This window comes from Vulpes lagopus, chromosome 2, assembly GCF_018345385.1.
Source record: "Vulpes lagopus strain Blue_001 chromosome 2, ASM1834538v1, whole genome shotgun sequence".
Taxonomy (NCBI): domain Eukaryota; kingdom Metazoa; phylum Chordata; class Mammalia; order Carnivora; family Canidae; genus Vulpes; species Vulpes lagopus.
In genome coordinates this window covers 48,615,368-48,640,000 of record NC_054825.1, presented here as the reverse complement: position 1 = coordinate 48,640,000, position 24,633 = coordinate 48,615,368, and the positions used below count along the sequence as shown (strand labels likewise).

Genomic DNA, 24,633 nt, shown 5'->3' with positions numbered 1-24,633 from the left:
GGAGAAAAGAAACCATTCTTAATTACTGAAAAACAGTTTTTCTCTGACTTTTCTGCCACAACATATGTGAAAAAGTCTATAGATGTGGATAATTCCTGGTTAGTAATAATGACTCAATATCAAATACTTAAATGAAATCTTTAGGGGCTACTGATGAACAGGTGCTACTAAAGAAATGTCAGAAGGGCCATGGCTTTGGCAAGGGAGGCCTTAGAGATGTCGGGTCATCACAGTGCAGGTGCTGGGCCTCCACCTGGCAGGTGTGGAAATGTGGTGTCTGCCAAGGTCACCTGCTTGCTTTTCTTGAAGGACTCTGTCGCTGCCCATTCCCAAGCTCCCAGTCTTCCCGGTGAAACATTGGATGTTCTCCTCATTGGAAGGCAAAGCTATCATCTAAGCTTGTGGTCCCAGGAACCAGCTGGATCACAAGTCATACTTCATGAATGCTTCTGGACTTCTGGAGGATGGATTTGTGCCCTCTTGTCTCCTTTCCTTGCTGCTGGTCTTCCAAATGCATGACATGTGTGACCTCAGGGAGGGAAAAGCCAATCTCCTTGCCTGAAATAGATGCCAAGCCTTGACAGAATTATGAGATTTATTTCTTCCTTTCTTCTATTTCTTTCCATAAACTTAAGTTGAGCATGTGCTATGTACTAGGCACTCTCTTGTGCCTCCAAGTGTTTCTCTTGTGTATCTCTCTCCCCTTTCTGTGATTTTTCTGCTTCCTGCTTTTCCTCCTCCTGTCCTCTACCTCTCTTTGACCTCAAAACCTATTCTCAGGGAAGTTCAGCTATCAGTTGTGTGCACCTTAGAGCAAACATTAAGTTGCTGTGCTTCTACCCCTGGAGGAATTAGCATTTGACATTTGATCTTTCATTATTGTAGCAAATGGTTCCCTGTTCATGAAATTTTCAACAACAGTTTGCAAGCAGGAGAGATATTTGCAAAATAGAGGACCTTCGCAAAACCTTAGAGTCCCACCATCTGGTGACCACCCACTTGGAATATGCATGAGGTTGGTCCTTTCCTTGGCTCCATTTTGTGATAAAATCAGAGACTGGAATTGACTGATCTCAGAAAAAAACATGCTAACGTTGCTCTTAGGATAAAGCTCCAAATCCTTTCTGCAGCATGGGGTAGCCCTGCATGGGGTAGCCTCTTACTTTACTCTTTAGACTCTACACTTCGCAGGAAAGCCATGTTGGAATTTTGTCATATTTTTGGTAGAAATACCATTTGACCTCAGCATGCTTCTGCTTGAAGTGTTCTATTTGTCAACCCCTTCTGCCATGCTAACTCCTCCTCCTGCCCCAGGTCTCATTTTATTTTTTATTATTTATTTTTTTTAAGTTTCTGCTCCAATAAACACTCTATTTTTAGCTAGAGAGGTACGGAATGTCATGACCTGCACACCAGCCTGTGAGACTCTGGTGTTTACACGGGGCAATCATAGACGTGGATTTCCTGGTCATCACCCACGGACACAATCTTTGAGCCATTTCCATTGTATTTTACTCCCCAGACCTGATCCTGGTGATCGAAGAAGGTGTGAACACACGTTCTTGTTCCAACATCCCAAACTTTCACACCTTTATCAGATGAACTGGACACGAAGTGGGTATCGTCAGGACAAAATGCAACATTCAGCACCCATGATGCATGGCCACTCAGTGTACCAGCCAAATTGGCATGTTGTACATCATAGATCTTGATGTAGCCATCATCTGATGCAGTGACCAGGAGCTGAGAAGCCAGGGAGAATGCCAGGGAGCGGATAGGTATAGCATTGCCTTCCAGCGTGTACAGTTTTCCAGTTGCAATATCAAAAATATTGATGGCCCCATCTATGGCTCCACTGGTCAGATACATCCCATCAGGGCTATATGTAATACTAAGAATGAATTTTCCTCTCGTGTCCAGAGACTATTCCTTTTTCCCACTTTCCACACCAAAAATGTTCACTTTCCCCACATGAGTTCCTGTGGCCAGATACTGGGGATCAGGAGAAAAGGCCAAAGTCCAGGCATCCACTGGTCCTGCATCTATAGATTTTATCTGTTTGCTGTTATCCAAGTCCCAGAGATGAATATGAGCATCACGAGAACTGGACGCAGCGATGGGCAGCGTGTGGCTGATGTTCACAGACACCACGGCCAGTTGATGTCTCTCTAGACTCCAATGTAGGTCCAGCCTCTCGTCACAACACTTCTAGACCTTCACCAGGTCATCCAGGGACCCCGTAACCACCATCTCAGAGTTTTCTTTCTTGTTTGTCCCCCAGGCAACCGACCAAATGGCATCATCATGGGCTTGCTCTTGTTTGAAGAGAATACTGTACTGGTTGGTCATTTCCTGAACCAAGGAGGAAGGCTACAGGCCAGACAGTTTGCTGCCCTGCCAGCTGCACAGCCGCCACTCTTGTGATGTCCCCAGGTCTCATTTTAAATGTGACTTCTTCTAGGAAGCCTTCCCTGACTCCTAGAAACCTAATGAGACCAGGATTGGGTTCCCTAATACATGATCTCACAGCACCCAATGATTTCCATAGCACCTATCAGAATTGTCTTTAGTTTCATGGAGGTATACCTCGTTGACTAGTCTTCACAGGCGTCTTATCTATTATTATGCATGAAGCATTGGGGAGACCCCCTCAGGGGCTAATAAAAAAAATCGCCTCTCTGCCTTTTGGCTAAGATCAAGTGTAGTATCTGTTCTTATCAGTTTAATATCTGATCCGTCCTCTATCTGAGGACAATATATTAAATGGATTTTTGGAGCAGGGGGATGGAATAGGAGCTTGCTCCATCCACTCCATGTATCAACCTGGTATTGCAGTACTTCCAGGAATGGCACACCCCCTCAGGGGTTAAGAAAAAAGCAAAAAACAAAAAGCATTGGGCAGAGTGCTGGGCTCTATGAGTAAATATCTGCAAAATGTATGTATGGCTAAACATAAGTACTCTGTCTCTAAGTCAAACCTTCATCAAGAGTTCCCACACTGGGCAGTCCCTGGTGGCTCAGCGGGTTTAGCGCCACCTCCAGCCCAGGGCGTGATCCCGGAGACCCGAGATCGAGTCCCACATCAGGCTCCTCGCATGGAGCCTACTTCTCCCTCTACCTGTGTCTCTGCCTCTCTCTCTGTGTGTGTCTCTATGAATAAATAAATAAAATGTTTAAAAAAATTCTTAAAAAAAAAAAAGAGTTCCCACACTATTTAGTAATAAAAAAATCTGATTAGTTCTGTCCTGCTGGGTGGTCACTTACTGTTGAGGTTATCTCATCTCGGCCAGACTCTGTACTTGGGTTCTACTCTCACAGTCTCATACCTGGGCTTTCCCCACTGCAGTCCACCTTGTGGGATCCTACTGGATTAATCTTCCCCAACACTGGTTTGACCAGATCACTCTTCTAAAAGCCTCTGATGCGGAGTTGGCTAAAGAATAAAGCTCAGACTCAGCCTGGCATTGAAGCCTGTCTGTAATCTGATTCTGACCTATATTTCTGTGTTCCCTTACTTTCTAAAGTGAATTGTTTGTTCCACCACACATTTTTACTCACTGACTCTAAGCTTTTGTTTATAGTATTTGCTCTGTCCAGAAGCTCCCTCTCCTATTCTGTTATCAAACGTCTATCCACCCTGAGTGTAAAGCTCATATCCCACGTTCTCTGTATAGTAATCCTAGTCACCTGTATTAGGACTCTTTCAGTTGCAAATAATGAGGAAGATCCCAAACTGGTTTAAGTAAAAAAAGTAATAATAATAATAACAATTATTATTAGTTTATGTAATCAGCAAGTCCATTGGGTGTAGAGGCCAACATGGGGCTTGAACTCACAACCCTGAGATCAAGACCTGAACTGAGACCAAGAGTTGGATGCTTAAAGTGACTGATCTAATCTGTTGATTCCACTCTGAGTTAGGTGGAGCAGGTGACACTAAGGTTCATGTAGCAGCCCCAGAAACTCAGGGCTTACATCCTACCAGTTTACCAACCTCGGGGAAAATGGTTATCTTTCTTAGAAGTTCTAACACAAGTCCCAGGGAAGGGTGGGTCGTGTTCCCATCCTGAACCTATTGCTATGGTGCTCTGATTAACCAGGCCTGGTTCATGTGTCCAATCCTGGGATCCATGGGTGGTGTCAGCCTCACAGACCTGCATGCATAGAGAGTGACAACTGGGTGGCTCCCCAAAGGAAAATTGATATACAGTTACCAGAAGAAGGAGGAATGGATGTCTAGTAGGTAAAAGACAACCTAGATCCATCCTACCCCTCGAAATGTGAGTGATCTCTCCAGACTTCAAATTTCTGTTGCTCTTCTTGTCTGTTCTGTTCGTTAATTTATTTCCCCATGGTCACTAGATGGTTGCCACAATCCCAAATATTGTAACTTGGTGCCGGAATTCCAAGCAGAAGGAAGAAGGGAACAGGTGAAGAGGGGACTTTTCCAGAGAAAGGAAAGCTTCCTTAGAGGCCATCCAAGAAATTTGGATCACTTGGCAAGGGAGCAGGAAAATGAATATCTGGCACAGGGGAATGGAATAGCTGAGATGGATTAGTGCAAATGAAAGGTTCATTCCTGGGGCTGAGCACATCGCTGAACAAAAGAAGGGTTTTGTTAGAAGAAGGAAGGGGTGAGGTCCTTGCCATTGGCCAGGTCGCCAAGGGTGGCTGCCTAGGATATTTTTTTATCCACTTATCTGCTAGCAATTGGGAACTTACCACGTGCAAGGCACTGTGTATTTCTGATTTTCATCTAGTCCATATGACTTTTTCTTTTTTTTTTTTTTTAAGATTTTATTTATTTATTCATGAGATACACAGAGAGAGAGACAGGCAGAGACACAGGCAGAGGGAGAAGCAGGCTCCATGCAGGGGGCCCAATGTGGGACTCGATCCCAGGGCTCCAGGATCATGCCCTGGGCCGAAGGTGGCGCTAAACCGCTGAGCCACCCGGGCTGGCCTGACTTTTTCTTTTCTTTCTTCCTTTTTTTTTTTTTTTTTAAATAAATTTATTTTTTATTGGTGTTCAATTTGTCAACATATAGAATAACACCCAGTGCTCATCTTGTCAAGTGCCCACCTCAGTGCCCGTCACCCAGTCACCCCCACCCCCCTGACTTTTTCTTTTTAATGGCAGGAACTATGGCTTATATTTTGCATCTTTACAATGCCTCGCACTTAGTAGCAGTTCAATAAGCATTGGCTGATTTTTAAAATTTGATGGTGAGGGGTTGGGAGAGGGGTACAGAATTCAGAGTCTTTCTAGGATCTTATTTAAAGACTTCATTTTGCTCTCACTGCTAAAGGAAATGGAAGATCACCACGTCTGTGTTACAGTCATTTGAATCCTGGAGATGCAAATGAATCTCAAATATATCTTCTTGGCTGTAAGTTCTCTCTCAGTCAACTTGTAAATTACTTGATTCCGTATATATGGCCCATCTATATAGTTCTTACATATGTAAAGTGAATTTAGACAGGCAGTGTATGTAATTTGGCTAACTGGTCTCCTTTTTCTATGGCTTCTCCTCATTTTTTATTTAATAGGGAAATTGCTCTCCCACTGAATCTTAATTCACAATGTTAAGACTTCAGAAACACAGTTTCTTATTCAGAAAGAATTTCAATCTTCTTGCTGTCAAATACACTCTGCTCTCACATGGGCATTTAATGGTGTCAGGATGTCAATTTAATTTTGACAGGGGCCCTATCCACAGAATCTTCAACTTTTCTTACTTAGTTAATATGGATGGGTAAGAGGATGTTTGAGGGTTTTTTTCCCCTCTGTTTTCATGGAAACATACTTTCCCGTAAGATTGGATGACAGTGGTATGTGTGAAGCGCTCGAAGCTTTTGAGAGTGAGAAGTTTTCCCTACTGTTCAAGACCCACTATTAACTGCCTCCAAATGGCACACAGTTGTTGTTATCTCTAATTGCTGTGGTGCTCTAAATAGTCTGAAGGCACTGGAATCTTTGTTCCCACCCAGAAATGGTTTCTTCCACTTTCTTTGGTAGCAGCACCACTGGAACTGTAGATGTAGCAAGTATGGCTACAAATTCATTCTTTCCCCCACTAGGTGACATTAATCAGTGCCTGATGACTGGCAGGCGTGAGTTTTTCGATTCTTGTCCAGGAGTAGGAGAGGACCAAACTACTCCTAACACTCTTGTATTAGAGTAACAAATGATGCTGTGTAACAAATGATGTAAAAAAGGAACTGACCTAAAACAAGAGATGTGTATTAACTCACACAGTTTCTGTATGGAATCTGGCAGAGGCTTAGCAAGGTGGCTCTGGCTGAGAGTCTCTCATGAGGTTATATCAAGGTGTTGGCTGGGGCTGCAGGCACCTGAGGCCTGAACTGAGGCTGGGTTCCCAAAATGGCTCACTCATATAGCTAATGGCTGGAGGCCTAAGTTTCTTGCCATGTGGGCCTCTGCTTGAATGTCCTTATGGCATGGCATTTGGCTTCCTCTGGAGTGAGTGATTACAGAGAAAGACCACAGAAGAAGCTACGACCTAGTCTCAGGAGTCATCCTCTGTCTCTTCTGCCGTAGTCTCTTTGTTAGAAGTGAATCACTAGTTCTAGCCCATACTCAGGGGGAGGGGAATTAAGCTCCTCCTCTTGAAGGGACGTGTATCAAAGAATTTGTAGACATATTTTAAAACCACTACAACTTTCTTGATTTTCCCCCTTTGTGACTGAGTATCTGCCAAAAACAACCAAACTCAGAGGTTTAGTACATGATCAGCAAATGAACTGATGAACACGGCTCCTTCATTCTTGGGGTAATTTGTATAGAATTTCAGCTTTCCAACCTAACCAAATAGGTGCTCCCCCCAAAGCTGCACCGGGATGGAATGGAAGTTGGGTCTGATTTCTTCTTCCAGCTTCTCAAACAATGTCTTCTACATCACTCACAAACATGCAGTGGGCAGGAGCTGGCTTTTTGCAGGGCGTGCTCTAATAGTGGGACACCAGTAAGGATGGATTCTCAACAGGGATGGGAGTGTTTGGTTGTACTCACCTGGCCTAACAGGTCATATACGGCCAGCAGATGGCAAAAACTGAGTGAGAAGCTAGCTGGTTCTGCTCTCCTGCTGGTTGGCAAAGACCAGCCACAGATGGTAGCAGTGAAGCTGTGAGCAGACTCTAGTCCTAGGATCAAGCAAGTGCCAAAGCTCTGCTGAAATCACCCGCAGCACCACCAAGAGATGTGAGGATTCATGGGCAGGATTCTCGGCTTGGATCTTGAAAACAGAGACCCTGGTGGTTCTGGCTCCTTGGCAGCTCTTAGTGCATGACGTGAGGAAGGGAGCACTTTGGGAACAGATGGAGAGGTTGAGAGACAGAGCGTGACTGTCAGGCCACAGAGTGAAGCATCGTGCCATTGAGACAGATGGTGAGAGGGGTGTCCCTGTCTGCAGTGGCTTTAGTGCCTTTTCAATACTCATCCCGCTTGTGTACCCTTGACATAGGGCCTCTTCAAGAGCTTCTACTTCCAAAGCATTTTAATTTAGAAGTCACATGTTTGTGTTCCAAGCTGTAGTTCAGGCTAAAAGTGCTTCATAGCTTTTCTCTTTTCTCACATTTAGAGAAACCCGGGTTTCTGATACACTGATTGATAAGGGAATCATACAATGGTAGAGTTTATGAAAGGGGGCATTAGAGAGAGATGCCACAGAGCGACAGAGTCAAGAAGAGTTTTCTTTCCAGAATATTCCTGCCATTTGAGATACCAGTGCAAGAGAAGAGGAGGTAGGAAACATAGAAAACACACAGATGTATGCTTCAAGATACAGATCTACTACATGGGTTATTAGCCTTCTAGAGAAATTTAGTGGCTCTGCTGGTACCACCTTTAGGCACAGTTGGGGGGGCCTGACTTTTAGGGGCACTGCTCTGGCTCTGGCTCTTCTCTAGCTGCATTCCTAAATACCGAGCAGGAGGCCAACAAGCCAAAGGAAATGTGTCCCTCTGGAGCCAATTTCACCTCTTCAGATCTTGCTCCAGGTACCCAGAAGCCAGAATTCCCTTCCCAAATGGCTGTAAGCCCACTCCCAGGACCCGTGTGGTCTTCTCCACTAGACCTTCTGATAAATACTCTTGGACCTGTGGAGTGGCCAAGAAATGACAGTTTTGTAGAGGGAAAAGTGGACATGTGGGCTGGAGGGCCTATGGGATGTGAGGCTTAACTGGCTGTGGGAAGCGAAGTGGGGAGGGCTGCTCTGTATGGAAACCAGCTCTCCCTGTTTTAGCAAGGGACTCTGAGAAATCCCAGAATTCTAAGTTCAGACCTGGTCTTCCAAGTTGTATTGAAAGTGTATCTTCAAGGTGAAAGGATACACACACACATGCTCACATACACATTTTAATTTCACAGTTTGTTAGCTTGTTTTATAACTTTTACATACTTATACATTTGACTGTGGGCTTCTACATGTAGCCTTTTTGTGTACCCTACAAATATCACTGTTGGTTCTGGCTCCACCTTTAATACAGTACCAAGTTGAATCAGCCTGGCTGATTTGGAAGGCCTTTTACTATTCACTCCTCTCTAATCTTACCTCCCACTGCTATTCTGCAGGAATCTTCCATCAACCAAACTGGTCAACCCATAGCCAGACTAGGCCCACATCCTTTCCTCTGTGTTTGGTTCATACTATTTTTCTCTGAAAGGCCTCTATTTCTGCCCTGCATTTGTATGGGCCATGCTACTGTTATAAGACCCAGCTTCATAGTCATGCCTCCTCCCACTGGCCTCTTCTAACAGCTCTTGTCTGAGCCACTTATTGGCATTCAAAGTGTGCAACTATGTGTGGCCATTTTTCTTAGACAAGAAAAATGTGTCCATTTTTCTTGGACAAGATATGGCTATAAGATAAGGAAACATCAATACATAACCATTTGAAGACCAGGAAAGGGGACCTCCCCCCTTCCCCTACTCCCCTAAAGTCAGAAGAGTAGTTGGGGAATGAGAAGAATGTAGTTAGGCAGGCACCAAAGGAGGAGAGGGCCAGCACTGTCAAAAGCTGTAGAGAGGTCATTGGGAAAGAAGCCCAAAAATAGAACATTTGCCATTAGGAAAGAGGTTTTTTTTTTTTTGGTGACCATTGAGAGAAGAGCAGATTGTGTGGGTGAAAGTAACATTGTAGTTGGGGGAAAAATAAGAGATGAGAAAGTGGAGACAGCAAACACTTTAATGTCTCTCATGAAAATGTGATTCTGAGAGGAGATAGAATAGCTTTACAGGGTGGAAGAGGTAGGGTGGTTTTGTTCTGTTCAAAGGTTGGAGGAGACTGAGTGTGTTTGTAGGAGAAAAGAGCTAGATTAGAGGGGAAAATTGATAACGGGGGAAAGAAAGGATCCAATGATTCAACAAAACCTGGGAAAGGCTGAGATGCATGCACAGGTGCAGGGGTTAACCTTGATGAGGAGAAAGGGCACTTCTCGCTGTGGGTAAGGGAAGGAGGGGGGGGAAGATGAATGAAGGCTACAGAATAGGCATCATAATGGAGTGATTGGATTTATGGGTGAAGAGACGAGCTGTCATTATAGAGAAAAGGCCAAAAATGCCCCAATTTTCGGGGGCGGGGAGGGGAATCGGGTCCAGATTTCAAATATTCAAATATCACATTCCTCATTCATTCCTTTCACATTTATTCAGCGTCCCGCGAGTATCAGACGCAGGGGTCTACCGTGATGGGACTTTTCCTTGCAATTTTGTAAACCTGCAATACTGTGACTCAGGCGAGATTTACTTTTTACTCTTCTAGAAGTCCTGCAGGAAAAACAAACAAAAGAGAAACAACAAACAAAAAATTGCACGTATCAGAAGACAGTCCTTTGTCAGACCAGATGTCCCGAGCTCTCGGGCATGCATTGCAACAATGACGCCCTGTTCGAGGCTGGGAGGGAAGAGAGGCGAGGTGGGGAGGGGTGGGGGGTGGAGGGGGAGGCTGACACCGGGGCAGCCCCAGCAGGATGCGCTTTCGACCAGGAAGGTGCAGCCTTCGGCGCCCTCGGGGCCGCGCCGTAACCGTAACCAAGGGTGACGGCGCCTCGGTCCACACCGCAGCGGGGACCCGCTTCTTCCCCGAGCCAGGTGTGTCTACCGAGGCTGAGCAGCCCCCCCCGCCGCGCCCTCCCGGAGGCCTCGCCGCGCTCCGCCAGGTCGCTGCTACCTTCGCCCCCGGTTAATTGTGACGGGCGGGGGAGGGGAGAGGCGGTGGGCGGGGCGAATCGCCTTTTCTATTTTGCCATTGGCCGCGAGGGGGCCCGAGTCCCGCCCCCCGCGCCGCCGCCGACAGGCTGCGCCGGCTGTCACTCGAGCCGCCGCGGCCGCCCCCTGGCCGCGGCCGGGATCTCGCGGGAAGAGCGGCGGGCACGGCGGAGGCTCGGTCTCCCGGCTGCGCGCGAAGCGGGCGGGCTCTGCACACTCGGGCGCTGCCTGGCGGGGAGCTCGGAGCTGCGGCAGCGCAGGCCTGGGCCGCCCCTTCCCTGCCGCCGCCTTCTCCGGCTCGGGGCTGCTCGGTCCGCTCGCCCTCCGGCGCCCCCAGGTGAGGAAGCCCCGGGCGCGCCTCCCGGGCTGCGGAGCGGTCGGGGCGGGCTGGCTCCCGACGGGGGCGGCTCCGCGGGGCGCGGGAGGGCGGGGGGCGGGGCGCGGGGTCCACGGGGACGTGCGGGGGTCCCGGGGTTCCGGAACGGGGGCTCCTCTGGCCGCGGTCGCCGGCGCCTGGCGGGCGGAGCGGTCGGCGGGGCGGGTGCTCCGTGTCGGAAGAGGCGGGTCACGGGGGTCCGGAGGGTCGTCCGAGCCGTGGGTTTGGCATCCCTGGGTGATGGAGCGGCGCCTCCGTGCTCGGGGCGAGGTGTCTGCGCCCTGCAGGGGCCGGGCCGCCGGCTGGGCTGCTCCGGGGGGGTCTGCCTCGCCCCGAGGCGGGGCGGCACCTTGGCGAGGTCCCTGGTCCGTAAGGGGGCGGCAGGGCGAGCGAGCCGGCGGGGGCTCCCGGAGCCCGGGAGCGGAGGGCGCGGCTCGGCGGGCGCTGCTGAGGTCGGCTGGGGCGGGGGGGGGGGTAGGGGCATCGGGCGCCCGCCCAGCGCCCAGCGTCCTGGGGCAGGTCTCGGTGCTCCGCGGGAGGATTGCGAGTTGGAGACATCGCGGGTTTGGTTCTGCGGTTCTCTCTCTGCCCTGCCCCGGGATCCCCGTGGGGGTGCGGGGGCGTGGGGGTGGGGGCGTGCTGGTCCCGCTGCTCTGGGAGCGAGACGGTGGCAGCACCTTAGGGGGGTGCAGACTCTGGGTCCCCTGGTGCAGACTCTGGGTCCTTCGGTGCAAATTCTGGGTCCCTTGGTGCAGACTCTGGGTCCCTAGATGCAAACTCTGGGTCCCTTGGTGCAGACTCTGGGTCCCTTGGTGCAGACTCTGGGTCGCTTGGTGCAGACTCTGGGTCTCTTGATGCAAACTCTGGGTCCCTTGGTGCAGACTCTGGGTCCTTTGGTGCAGACTCTGGTCCCTTGGTGCAGACTCTGGGTCCCTTGGTGCAGACTCTGGGTCGCTTGGTGCAGACTCTGGGTCCCTTGGTGCAGACTCTGGGTCCCTTGGTGCAGACTCTGGGTCCCTTGGGAGGCGTGTGTCCCTCGGCCGGAGCGTGCCAGCCGCGGAGCAGACGGAAGGCAGGCTGGGTGGTTTGGGCTGCGCTCTCTTAGGTAGTCGGTCGGCTTTGCCGATCCTGCATTATCAGATCCCTCCCGAAAGTCTTGCCTGAGTGTGAGACCGAGTCCAGTAGTGATGGGAGGCGTGTCCTGGCTTCTCTCTGTCCTTTTGAAAAACGTTCGTGGAGAGGGATAATTTGAGGTTGAGTGAGTCTTCAAATGATGTCTCGGGAATTTGGAGTCCTAAAGCTAGGGCCCTGCAGAAGCGTCATTGGAGACCTGTAAGGATGGCCAGCAGCTGTTTTAGAGACGCCTGCTTAATAGCTTTATTGTACAGGTTGAGTTAGTCTAGACTCTAATGCAGACTTCTTGGTAACTAGCCCAGACTTAGGTGAAATTCAAATAAAATGACCAGTATGAGTGTGTATGTGTTTTTTTTTTTTAATTTTAAAAATTTATTTTATTCATGAGACAGAGAGAGAGAGAGAGAGAGAGAGAGGGAGGGAGAGAGAGAGAGGCAGAGGGAGACGCAGGCTCCATGCAGGAAGCCTGATGTGGGACTTGATCCCAGGGCTCCAGGAACAGGCCCTGGGCTGAAGGCAGGCAATCAACCGCTGAGCCATCCAGGCGTCCCTGTGTATGTGGTTTTTTAAAAAACATATAGCTTGTAAAGTCTGTGCACTTGCTTGTCAGTTCTTGGGGTTAGAGACCTGCTTCATCCCAGAGGCCTGTAAATGATGAGTCTGATGTGGCAGGCGGTGGGGGAGCCCATATTCACAGTAATTCTGTCATTTTGGCTAAACAAGACAAATTCAGCTATGCCAGAGCAAAGACTTTTGCCTGCCTTAGTCTTTTTCTTTAGTGACAGTTTTTTTTTTTTTTTTTTTTTTTAAGATTGACGTTTCTTTTGATGTTAGAACCAGAAAGATTAGGGATCACTGTACTTAATCCTTGGGTTTTGCAATCGTTTAAAAAAAAAAAAAAAAGGGAGGGGGAATCCTACGTAGCAGTATTTAACCCATTAACGAGCTTAAGTTTTTTGGTTTTTGCCTGAACTGACTTCCATAGGTATCAAAATTGATCAACTGAGAGGATACTTGATTGGAACTACAGCCAAAAAATCCTAAGCAGACCTTTGTTTTCCTCGTTATTTATGAAAGACAAATGACAAGCAAATTTTGGTAACTTTTAAAAAGAGCAGCTTCCATGATTTCTAAGTAAACATATGATCAGGTTAACAAATATTTGATTATCTGGTAAGTGTCACAGCACTGGAGGTGCAGTGATTCCATGTACCTCACATGTAACCTGTATATAGAGAAAGCAAATAAAATGAATACATAAAATCATTGAGATGCTAATAATGAAGAAACAGGGTACTTGGGGTTCAGCTCATTGTTTTTATAACCCCCGAATAATAAAAAAAAATTGATGTCTGTTGTGATAACCAGAAACCAAATAAGATAATTATCTACCTTCTGAATTATTGAAGATTGAATTATGATCAGTACAGTTTGGGTGTTTCTATTTGATATTGACTCTGAGGATTAGCACCATTTGTTACACAAGCATTTAAAAGTCTGTAAGAATACACATTGAACTTATGAGTATTTGAGGGATTCTTTAAGAGAGTGTGGTAGAGGGGATCCCTGGGTGGCTCAGCAGTTTAGCACCTGCCTTCGGCCCAGGGCGTGATCCTGGAGTCCCTCGATCGAATCCCACCCACATCGGGCTCCTTGCCTGGAGCCTGCTTCTCCCTCTGCCTCTGCCTCTGCCTCTGCCTCTCTCTCTCTCTGTGTCTGTCATGAATAAATAAATAAAATCTCAAAAAAAAAAAAAAAGTGGTAGAGGCATGGAAGAGAGCTACTAATTTTGTGCTTTTATATTATTTGAATGTATTAACATGAGTGCACGTAACTTAAGTGCAATTTAAAGAAGTCTAAAAATTAAAACTTTTTGGTTGCTATGCAAATTTATTTATAAGGCACTTTGTCAGTGTTGCCACTTCCACTGTGTGTACTAGTGAAGGAAAACATGTATTTCAAGAATCTAGAATTATAGAGGGTGGGGAGCACAACAGAATAAGAATACTGAGAACTAAGCAAAATGTTAAAAACATGTTAAGGATGTTGGATATTTAATTACATAAAGATAAACTAATCTAAGGCCTTTCTTTTTTCAAATTTAAGAGTTTGAGAAGGGAAGTTTTTCAACTCCTTAAACAAGAATACCTTGTGTCTCTGTGTTGGGAGTGGAGGTGTTCGTGTTGTGTGGCACAGACTTCAGGAAGGGATTTCTTTTTGTCAAATGTATGGATACATCTAGATTTGTTTTTCTTCTGAGGCTTATGAAAAAAATTATGGTTCCTTATAATTTAGTATTACTATTTCATTATTCTGTAATGATAGTGGTAATACAGGAGTGTCTTTTGGACTATAATTTAAAATTTTAGGATTATAAATGTGGTATACTAAGCAATTTCTATGAAGGAAATCATAAGACATGGATTCCAGTCTTCACTGTACTACTAAGCGTATGACCATGGGTAATTTCTTAGACTCTTAGGGCCTCAGTTTCCATATATATATATATATATGTATATATAATGAAAGAGAAGTCCATGTCAATAATCAGTATAAGTCTACAGCAGTATTATGTCTACAAAAGGGATGGATGCCTGAAGAGTAGCTGGTTCTCAGGATACAACTAGTTCCTTATAATTTTTCTTTATGATACCTAATTTTAGAAACCTCTTCCTTTTTAAGATACATAGGAAATATTCCAGAATATACATTCCATGAAGGTAATGGTTTTCTTTTGATAATTTAGCTTTATCTCTTAAAGCATTATTATTTTTATTTCTGATTTCTGGTTGAGTATCTATGTGATAATGTAATGTCCCTATTTAATTTTGGATGCAGAATGAGGTTTCTAGTAGTTGACCCCTCCCTTTAAAAAAAAAAAAAAGAATTTATTTATTTACTCATGAGAGACCCAGAGAAAAAAAAAAAAAAAAAAAAAAGAAAAAAAAAATGAGAGACCCAGAGAGAGAGAGAGAGAGAGGCAGAGACACAGGCAGAGGGAGAAGCAAGCTCCAATGGAAGGAGCCCAACGTGGGACTCGATCCCAGGTCTCCAGGATCAGGCCCTGGGCTGAAGGTGGCGCTAAACCGCTGAGCCACCTGGGCTCCCCTAATTGACCCCCTTTAATCCATCCTTTACACTGCTACCAAGGTGACTTTTCTAAAATGCAAATCTGTTCAGTGTGTCTTTCTTAAAATCCATACCTCTCCTTTATGTACAGTACATATTTAATTCTAACTTTTTATCATTACAAGGCCCTTCATCATCTGGCTCATCTCCTGCATTTCCCCCACCGTAAATCTAAAGCTCCAACTCAAGTAATCCAGTTAATTCACTGAAAGAGTCACACTGTTTCCTGACTCAGAGCCTTCTCATATATTCTCCCCATTGCTTAGAATGCCTTTCTTCCTCCTGTTTTGCTGACAGTCTTCTGATTTTTCAAGATATAACTTAAGCACTATCTGCTTTTTAAGTTTTCTGTGTCCTCCCTCTTCCTTACCACACCAGGTTATTCACTGTCTTTGTCTTGTTCATTCATTCTCTTGTGTTTGCAAGTATGCTGTAATTATTTGTCTGTCACTGGATCTTCCTGGACTCAAAGCCAGGTTTATATTTGTCTTATTTTTAAATCTCTATTGCTTATTTTACACAGTTGGCTCTCATTACAGGTTTGAATTCTCAGTGCCAAGATTGATATTTTTCCAATGTCCGAGTTAAGCCCAAATCTCAGTCTTGTCCTATTTTTCAAAAATTTTGGGCTTTCTAAAGTTATCTTATTCTCTTATCCCTATGACCACAAATTGATATTATTATTTTTAAGATTTATTTATTTGTTTATTCATGAGAGACACAGACAGAGAGAGGCAGAGACATAGGCAGAGGGAGAAGCAGGCTTCACGCGGGAAGCCTGATGTAGGACTTGATTCCGGATCCTGGGATCAAGCCCTGAGCCAAAGGCAGACGCTCAACCACTGAGCCACCCAGGCGTCCCACAAACTAATATTAGATCTATAGTTCTTATCTTCATACTTAAGAAGTGAGACTCCCAGCACTAAGGGTTACTCTGTTAAACTTGAAGATTTTGAGGCAACCATTAGTCCCTATAATTAAAATTGCTAGGAGAGTTATAAACTAATTTGGGGTATTTCAGATTTTGGCTATCAGTGATTGGTAGATACTTTCACCTTGGCTGCTTTTTGCATGGGACATGATAGTTGCCAACGTGTGTGTGTCTTTGTGTTATCTGTTGATTGGTTGAAGATTTAATAACTTGCTCAGGGTCATTATCTACTAAGCAGCAGGCTGTAATAGGTTCAGGCCTGTTGTATTCCTGATTCTATGCTTTTTCCAAATACTATACTGCTTTCTGAATATGATTGCTTATTCAGTGTATTAAAATTATTAATAGAGAGCAGCCCCGGTGGCTCAGCGGTTTAGCGCCACCTTCAGCCCAGGCTGTGACCCTGGAGACCCGGGATCGAGTCCCACGTTTTCTCCCTGCCTGTGTCCCTGCCTCTCTCTAGGTCTCACATGCATAAGTAAATAAAATCTTAAAAAAAATTATTAATAGATATTTTATTCATTTCATAAATTGAAGTTAGGTTATAATGTTTATTCATTCAGTTTTTTTTATTCAGTTTTTTTCAAAAATGCTAAAGTAGAGAATTTGAGATTGTTTGGACATTAGATATCATTTAATCCAACTTTTCATTTTAGCTTATGAGGGAACTGACATACACAAGAGTAGTTGAATGACTTCCTCAAGATCATGTCACTAATTGGTTAAGATTTCTTTAAGCTAATTGTGTACATTGGTGTTATAAAATCATTATTTGAAAGGAATACCAGGTGCCTGATTCCCCCACCCCTGAAAAAAAAAAAAAAAGCCTGGAGTGGCTTTTAGAAAAGTGATGTTGAGGATCTCAGAGTCTTAAGGACATGGCTCAGAGAAAATCCAGACTTTGGATCATGACACATGGAGACGCCTCAGTGCCTTTACTCACATAGTTGCCTTGTCTTGGTTTCTTTCCTTCCTCTTTCTTTTTAAAACTCTACTACCCACAAGGGATGCCTACGTGGTTCAGTTACGTGTTTGCCTTTGGCTCAGGTCATGATCCCAGGGTCCTGGGATCCAGGTCCGAATCTGGCTCCCTGCCTAATGAGGAGTCTACTTCTCTTTTTCCCCTTTGCCCCTCCTGCTCTCTCTCTGTCTCTCAGATAAGTAAATCTTTTTTTTTTTTTTTAATCTATCCACAGTTAACTAATCTTATGCCTGCTGAAGTTGTTATTAGCATCAGCCTTACTAGTAACCATTTAAGTACCATAAGCCAACTAATGGAGATAAAAAAGATTTATTTGGGAGTGTGAGACAGTATATAAGAACAAAGGCATCACCTGGGGAGAGGAGACCCTGATGGAGTATTTGGAGAATCCCAAGAAGTACATCCCTGGAACAAAAATGATCTTCGCTGGCATTAAGAAGACAGGGGAAAGAGCAGACTTAATAGCTTATCTCAAAAAAGCTACTAAGGAGTAATAGTTGGCTATCGCCTTATTTATTACAAAACAAAAATGTCTCATGACTTTTTTTTTTTTATGTGTACCATATTTAAATTGATCTCATTGACCAGAATTCAGATCATGAGTGGCTGATAGAAGGTTTCTCTTGGACAGTCCTGATTTAAATAAGATTGGCTTGTGGTTAAATGAATATGATCAGTTTTTTGAACTTTGATAGTAATTCTGGTTCAGCAAGTGCTCTCACTGTTTTCCCCTTCTAAAAAATATGATTGGAATTGATTAGAGATTTTAGCTTTTCACAGAGATGGTAAATGCCACCTCTAAATTTATAGATTGGTTTTATATTTAGATTTATATAACTGGTTATATTAATATATTTAAATACTGAGGAAATCCCTTCACTCTCTCAGAACAGCAAGACTCAGCTGTAATTCAAGTTGTGTTCCCTAGCCTGTTAAAGGCAATGGCTGAAGATAAGCTGGCAGTGTCCACTTTATCTTTTTAGTCTTAACTATGCCAATTTAATTAAAATTCTTTGCATCTAAAAAAAAAAAAAATTACGAGATAGTATGTAAAGATGCCAGGAGTGGTACAGCTGTAGGAGCTCAGAAGATTAGATAAGGGTGGACTGAGCTAGTGGTTACAGAAGTTTCTGTGTAGAAAAGATTTGACTTAAGTTAATCCTTTCTTTTCTTAGGACTTTTATTTTTAAGTAATCTCTACACCTAAGGTGAGGCTTGAACTCACAAACCTGAGATCAAGAGTCACATACTCTACTGACTGACCCAGCCAGGTATCCCGATTTAAGTTAATCTTTTTTTTTTTTTTTAAATAGAGCACAAGGGAGTTGGGGGGGTGAAGGGGCCTCTTAATATATATACATATTATATTATATAGCAAGAATCTTAAGCAGGTTTCATGCAGGGTGTGGAGCCTGGGCTAGGGGCTTGATCTGATGACCTGAGCCTAAATCAGGAGTCAGGTGTTTAACTGGCTGAGCTACCCAGCTGCCCCTAAATTAATTTTTAAAGAAGGAATTGGAGTAAAACTCATAATTAAACTCCGTGAAACTCTCACTGTTTTGTTTAGTTTTTACTCACAGTGGCCTTCTCTCTGTCTCGGAAGGCCTGGAACACGTTCTTCCAAACATCCATGTCTCCCTCCCTTACTTCCTTTAAGTCTTAATTAAAATATTACCCCTTCTGTGAGGCCTTTACTGGCTCCCTTACTTAAAATCACAGCAGCTCTTCCATACATACTCTTTTGGTTTCTCTTCCTTGCTTAGTTTAGTTCTTCCAGTTATTCAGCATACAGTATATTTTCATTGTCTTCCCACGCCTACTATAAGATTCATGAGGGCAGGGATTTTTACCCATTTTATTCAGTGCTATATACCTGGCACCCAGAATGGTACAGTACCTGTTACAAAGTAGGTGCTCAGATTTTTGTTGAATGAATAAAACAATTGAACTTTATTATTTTTTTTAAGATTTTATTTATTCATGAGAGACACACAGAGAGAGGCAGAGACACAGGCAGAGAGAGAAACAGGCTCCATGCAGGAAGCCCGACGTGGGACTTGATCCTGGGTCTCCAGGATCACACCCTTGGGTGGAAGGCAGGCGCTAGACTGCTAAGCCACCCAGGGAATCCCGACAATTGAACTTTAAAGCAGGAATTTGAAAATTATGTAACATTTTATTCTTCCTTTTTTCCTTTCTTCCTTTTTTCTTAGCTGGCATAGAGGAAGAGGAACTTTCTCTTCCATTTTCTAAAAAATTTATGGGACTTTAAGAATATCTTATACAGTCAAGTACAGAAATTATAAACAGTTCAGTGAATTTCTATGTGTGTAAACATGTAGTCCCCAACCAGATCAAGATATAGAACACACTTCTAGGACCTTAGAACCTTCCTCATGTTCTCTCCTAGTCAGTATTTCCCCAAATACTGTTCAGACTTCTGTCACAACAGATTAGTTTTATTTTTCTGAACTTCATACAAATGGAATCAACCTGGTTTCTTCCTTTGCTCAGCATTGTGTGTCTGCAAGATTCATCCTTTTTTTTTTTAAGATTTTATTTATTCATGAGAGACATAGAGCCATAGACAGAAGGGGAAGCAGGCTCCTCACAGGGAGCAGGACATGGAACTCGATCCCGGGACCCGGGATCACGCCCTGAGCTGAAGGCAGAAGCTCAACCGCTGAGCCGCCCAGGCGTCCCTTGTCCCATTTTTTTTTTTTTTTTAAGTTAACAGTAATTCATTCTTTTCTTTGCGGTGTAGTTTTCTATTGTTTGAGTATGAATGTGTTTCTGTTCTCTTGTTACATTTGGGCCATTTCCAGTTTTTAGCTCTTAGGAACAAAGCTGCCATAAACAACATTGTACCTCTCTTTTGGTGTGCATAAAGATTAATTTCTTGGAGTGCTTGGTGGCTCAATCAGTTGAGTGTCCGACTCTTGATTTCAGGTCATGAGCTCAGGGTCCTAAGATCAAGCTTCCATAGGCATCTGTACTCAGCTGGGAGTCTGCTTGAGGATTCTCTCTCTTCTCAGTCTGCCCCCTCCTTTGCTCATGTTCTCTGTCTCTGTTTCTCAAGTAAATAAATCTTTTTTAAAAGGATTAATTCATTGACTAAATAACTAGGAGTTAACCTCATCTCCTTGTGTGTGTGTGTGTGTGTGTGTGTGTATATATATATATATAGAGAGAGAGAGACATAATTCTTAATACCATAGCATTTTAGCACATGCTAGATGATCATTAAATGACTGAAGATAAATTAGTAATAATCAGGATGCCGTGGTGGCTTAGCAGTTGAGTGTCTGCCTTCCGTTCAGGTGTTATCCTGGGGTCCGGAAACAAGTCCTGCATTGGGCCCCATGCAGGAGCAAAGGCTCTGCCTTTATCTCTGCTTCTCTCTCTCTCTGTCTCTCATGAATAAATAAAATCTTTTTTAAAAAATTAGCAACTAATCATGTACAGTGAGATTATCTCAAACTTATTCAAAATATTGAACCATTTCTAGTCTGTATTATTTTCTATATCTGACGTAAAAACATGGTTTTATCCAGACTTTATACATTTCTTTTTCATCTGGGATTGCCTTTTTTAAAGCCATATTACTTATTACTTGCTTTCCCTTCTCTAGGAGATGGGAGAAATATGTGCAGGAAGGAGAACATTCAGATTAATTTCAAGATGTGAATTTCAGAACTGGTCGGCTATTTTTCTATAGTTTTTCAACAATAGAAATCATTTTTTCCATACAGTATATATTTCTAAGATTCTGTACACTTTAAAATCAGCTATACCAATGCATTCATAACACAGGTAGAAAAACTGTGAATCTTAATTTTTGTCATGGGTTAGATATGTTTTGGGGTGTGTCAAGCAAAAGCTTTCTTTGATGGCTGTAAGTAATTCTAGAAATGGCTTTAGTTGGTGAAGAATGCAAACGGGAGCTACAATAATAGAAGAAATCTTGATAAATATTTTTCTAATTCTGGGAAAGTATAATTTTCTTTTGAAGTGATTTCTAAGCTAAGACTTGAAAGATGAGTAGGAAACAAGGTGAATGGGACACCTCAGGGAAAGAGGTAAAAGAACATGGTATGTAGGCAACTGAATTTGCAGAGAGAGAACAGGACAGATTTGGGCATCTGCAGGCAATTCAGGAAGGCTGGAGCAGTGGTTTTCAAGCTTTCACGTGCATATGAATCTCCTGGTAGGAGTAGGGCTCGTGAATTCGGAGTTCTAACATGTTTACATGTGATGGAAATGTTGTTGGTTCAAGGATCATGCTTTCTTGGAAACTACTGGGTTCCAGTGTAGAAAGCTAGTGAGAAGGGAGGAGTGGGGAGTGAAAGCAAGGACCATCCCATGAGTTTAAAACCCATGTAAGGAATTTGGGTTTAAGGCATTGGTAATCCACTGAAGGGTGCCAGGAGTAATAGTGAACTTGTGAGTTAAGTGGGCAGTAGTGGTAGAAATAATCTTTAGGCGTACACTCCATTTACATTTGAAACTATATAGATTAATGTCTGAGAAGTGATAATTTACTTATTCATCAATAACTATTGTTTTTCCCAGTAGCAGACTCAGTGCATTTAAAGGAAAAGTTTTGTTATATTTATTAATTTAGATGTTATGTGTTAGTTTAAGTAGTTCTTTCTTCCATGGATATTATTTATCCTAATAAGTATTATAATTTATCTCATAACTACATTATTAATCCTGTTTGATGGGATTTAATTTTTGTCCATTTGTGTACCTATATACTAGTCTGAGGTTGTCTTTTTTATTGATTTAAAAAATGAGCTAGCTGGTAGTGTTTATCGTATGGTAGGAATTATCTTAATGATACATAGTAATTTGGGTTTCCCTAAATGTTAACTAGAAGGTTTTGATTTAGTTTATTTCAGCTGTTTAAATACTGCATCAGTTTTGCAGTATTATAAACTTTTTTTTTGCAGTATTATAAACTTAAGAATAAAGGTATGTGTTTATGTTTTATATGTTTCTATTGTATTTTCTCCCTTTTTGTATAAGTTCTAGGTATTCTTTTAAAAGCTTGGAGAAAGGGGCCCCTGAGTGGCTCAGTGATCGAGCATCTGCCTTTGGCTCAGGTGATAATCCCAGGGTTCTGGGATGGAGTCCAGCATTGGGCTCCCTGCAGGGAGCCTGCTTCTCCCTCTGCTTATGTCTTTGCCTCTCTCTGTGTGTCTCTTGTGAATAAATAAATAAAATCTTAAAAAAATAAATAAATAAAAATTGGAGAAAAGCAAAATAAACTCAGCCCACATATAAACATTACTAACGTTTTGGTATACATTCTTCCTCCTTCCATGAATACATCAATATACTTACTCGTATGTATACTGTTTATTGCTCCACCAAGCATTATATCATAAAGACTTTCCTACTTTGTTAAAATTATTTCAAAAACAAACTTTTTTTAAAAAAGATTTTATTTATTTATTCATGAGAGACACGCACACACAGAGAGAGAGAGAGTCAGAGAGAGAGAGAGAGGCAGAGACACAGGCTCCATCCAGGGAGCCTGAGGCGGGACTCGATCCCTGGTCTCCAAAATCCACACCCTAGGCTGAAGGCTGCCCTAAAAGCAAACTTTTAATAGTAGCACAGTTCTGTCGAATGAATGTGATTTAACCATTTCCAATTATTGAACATTTTTTTCCTCTGCTGATAACATTGAAGAAAATCTTTGCATAAGTCATTCTCCATATTTATTTTTTTTAGGATAGGAATAAAAATGTTCAGTGAAAGGAAAGACCTAAAAGAAAAATTAGATATTGCCGTATTGCTTCCTAGAAGGGTTATGCCAATTTATATGCTAATATTCAGCTTTTCTAATTTGGTAAGCAAAAATTATCTTACTTTAATTTGTGTTTTTTTGATTACTAGTGAAGTTGAACATTGTAAATAGTTTTTAAAACAATTACATATTAAAATATTTTTAAAAGAATCCCTTATGTATTATGTTGTAAAGTAAGGTATTTTAATTAGAATTAATATTTTCTCTTAGTGGATAAATTAACTTTTTGAGTAGTTTTTACAAAAACACACAAAACTCAAGGACCTTAAACGGTTGCCTGAGAGGGAACCACTGTTAATCACTTTCTTATATGTATTTGCAGAAGTATAGTAGATCATATGTGTGTATGTATTTGTTTGCCAAAACATTAGACAAATTATGGAGAGCATTCATTAAAATACCGTCTAGTTCAGATGTGGTATTGTGTACTAAATTGTGTACTAAAAATTAGAAAGGGTCTAAAAATGATTAGTATTTGGCTACTAGCCCAGAAGGAAGAAAAGCAGGGTCTGGCAGCATTTGGCAGTAATTTTCTATAAGACAAGTGGCCTTAGCTCTTTTTATTATTGGATCGATTCTTTGACAATAGCACTTCTGTTTATAGTACCAATTCTGTAGTACTGTTCCAAAAAAGAAAGCCAAGTTTTTGAAAATTAGACAGTTGATACCTGAAAGAAACTCTTTAAAGTACAAAACTTACTTGGAGGTCTTTAGGGGAAAGACACTATTCTTAGGTATTTTAGGATTTCTCTGCTTGACAGTTAAAAGTTTTAGTAGAATTTTCATGACTCTGCTGCTTAACATGGAAAGTTTGAGCTTAAATAATTACAAATAAAATTTATCATTTTCTTAAGCTCTTATTTACCTAATTCAGAAACCAATCATCCATGATGTAAACATATTTTAAAAATGATTTCCCATGCTAATGGTACTATATAGTAGTAATTGGTCTCATACATTAAAGATCTTGAGCTTGACTTGAATGTTACTGCTAAATAAGTGATTTGAGTAATAAGAGTCAGAGGTTTTAATTGGATTCTACAGAGCTCTAATGCTTTAGGCATAAAGGTACTTGCTTTTGGAATAGATTTTTTTTTAAGGCTCTTGTTTCCAAAAATAAAGTTTGGATGACTACTGTTTACTGAATACTAACTCTCTGTGTGACCCAGGATAAGTAGGGGTTTTATGAGCATTCCTATTTGCTGAAATTCATACCTTCTATTCCAGATTAATTATAAGGCTGTAAAGGCTGTTAAAGAATTTGTACCTAATAGTGGTTGGTAATATTTGAAGAATTTTAAGAATGAATTTATCGGAGATGAGAAAAGATCATCTTAATTTTTAAAAACATGTTTAATTTTGAAAAATTTATGTATTTATAGGAGAATTGTTAAGATAGTACAGAGAATTCCCATTTTCCATTCACTCAGCTTACCCTGATTGATGTCTTATATAACCATGCTTTCAAAACTAAGACCTTAATCCTGATTTTAAAAATAAAATTCGGGATCCCTGGGTGGCGCAGCGGTTTGGCGCCTGCCTTTGGCCCAGGGCGCGATCCCGGAGACCCGGGATCGAATCCCACATCGGGCTCCCGGTGCATGGAGCCTGCTTCTCCCTCTGCCTGTGTCTCTGCCTCTCTCTCTCTCTCTGTGACTATCATAAATAAAAAAATAATAATAAAAAAAAATAAAATTCAACAAAAATTTTTTGAGCACCTATTATATGTAAAAGAGTGTTTTAAATGCTGGAGTATATACAGTATTGGAAAACAAGTAAAAGTTGCAGATAATAATAATAAACTGATGAGCTAGGTGTCATTCCCTTACACATTCTCAAGGTTTTTAGCCTATGTGTTGTTGGTACTTAAAAAAAGGCACTGATCTCTAGGAGCCAGCATGGGTTCCTAGAGAGTGAGTCATGTCGTATTGGCCTCATTTCTTTTCTTATAGGTTAAGTAACCAGGTAGGTACAGAAGGAGATACTCTGGCCATAGTGTATCTAGAATTACAGCTACATTTATTGGATTTTTAAT

The 24,633-nt window shown here is 42.6% G+C and overlaps 1 protein-coding gene, 1 non-coding gene and 1 pseudogene across 6 annotated transcripts in view; 2 read left to right on the top strand and 1 right to left on the bottom strand.

Moving 5' to 3' along the window:
* Positions 1-1,385: 1,385 nt before the first annotated feature.
* On the bottom strand, positions 1,386-2,349 carry LOC121485833 (annotated as a pseudogene).
* Positions 2,350-2,669: 320 nt separating this feature from the next.
* LOC121485953 lies at positions 2,670-2,860 on the top strand. Its single transcript, XR_005986451.1, has one exon. It is a non-coding gene; the product is annotated as a U2 spliceosomal RNA (small nuclear RNA).
* Positions 2,861-9,915: 7,055 nt separating this feature from the next.
* GLCE (glucuronic acid epimerase) overlaps positions 9,916-24,633 on the top strand; it is a 117,030-nt gene continuing 102,312 nt past the window's right edge. For 4 of the 5 annotated variants that reach the window (XM_041742943.1, XM_041742938.1, XM_041742939.1 and 1 more), the window contains exon 1: positions 10,371-10,565. The gene's annotated coding sequence lies outside the window, so the exon portion shown is untranslated. Of the gene's footprint in view, positions 10,112-10,370; positions 10,566-24,633 lie in introns of those variants that run through there. The other variant, XM_041742942.1, reaches the window with a different exon arrangement.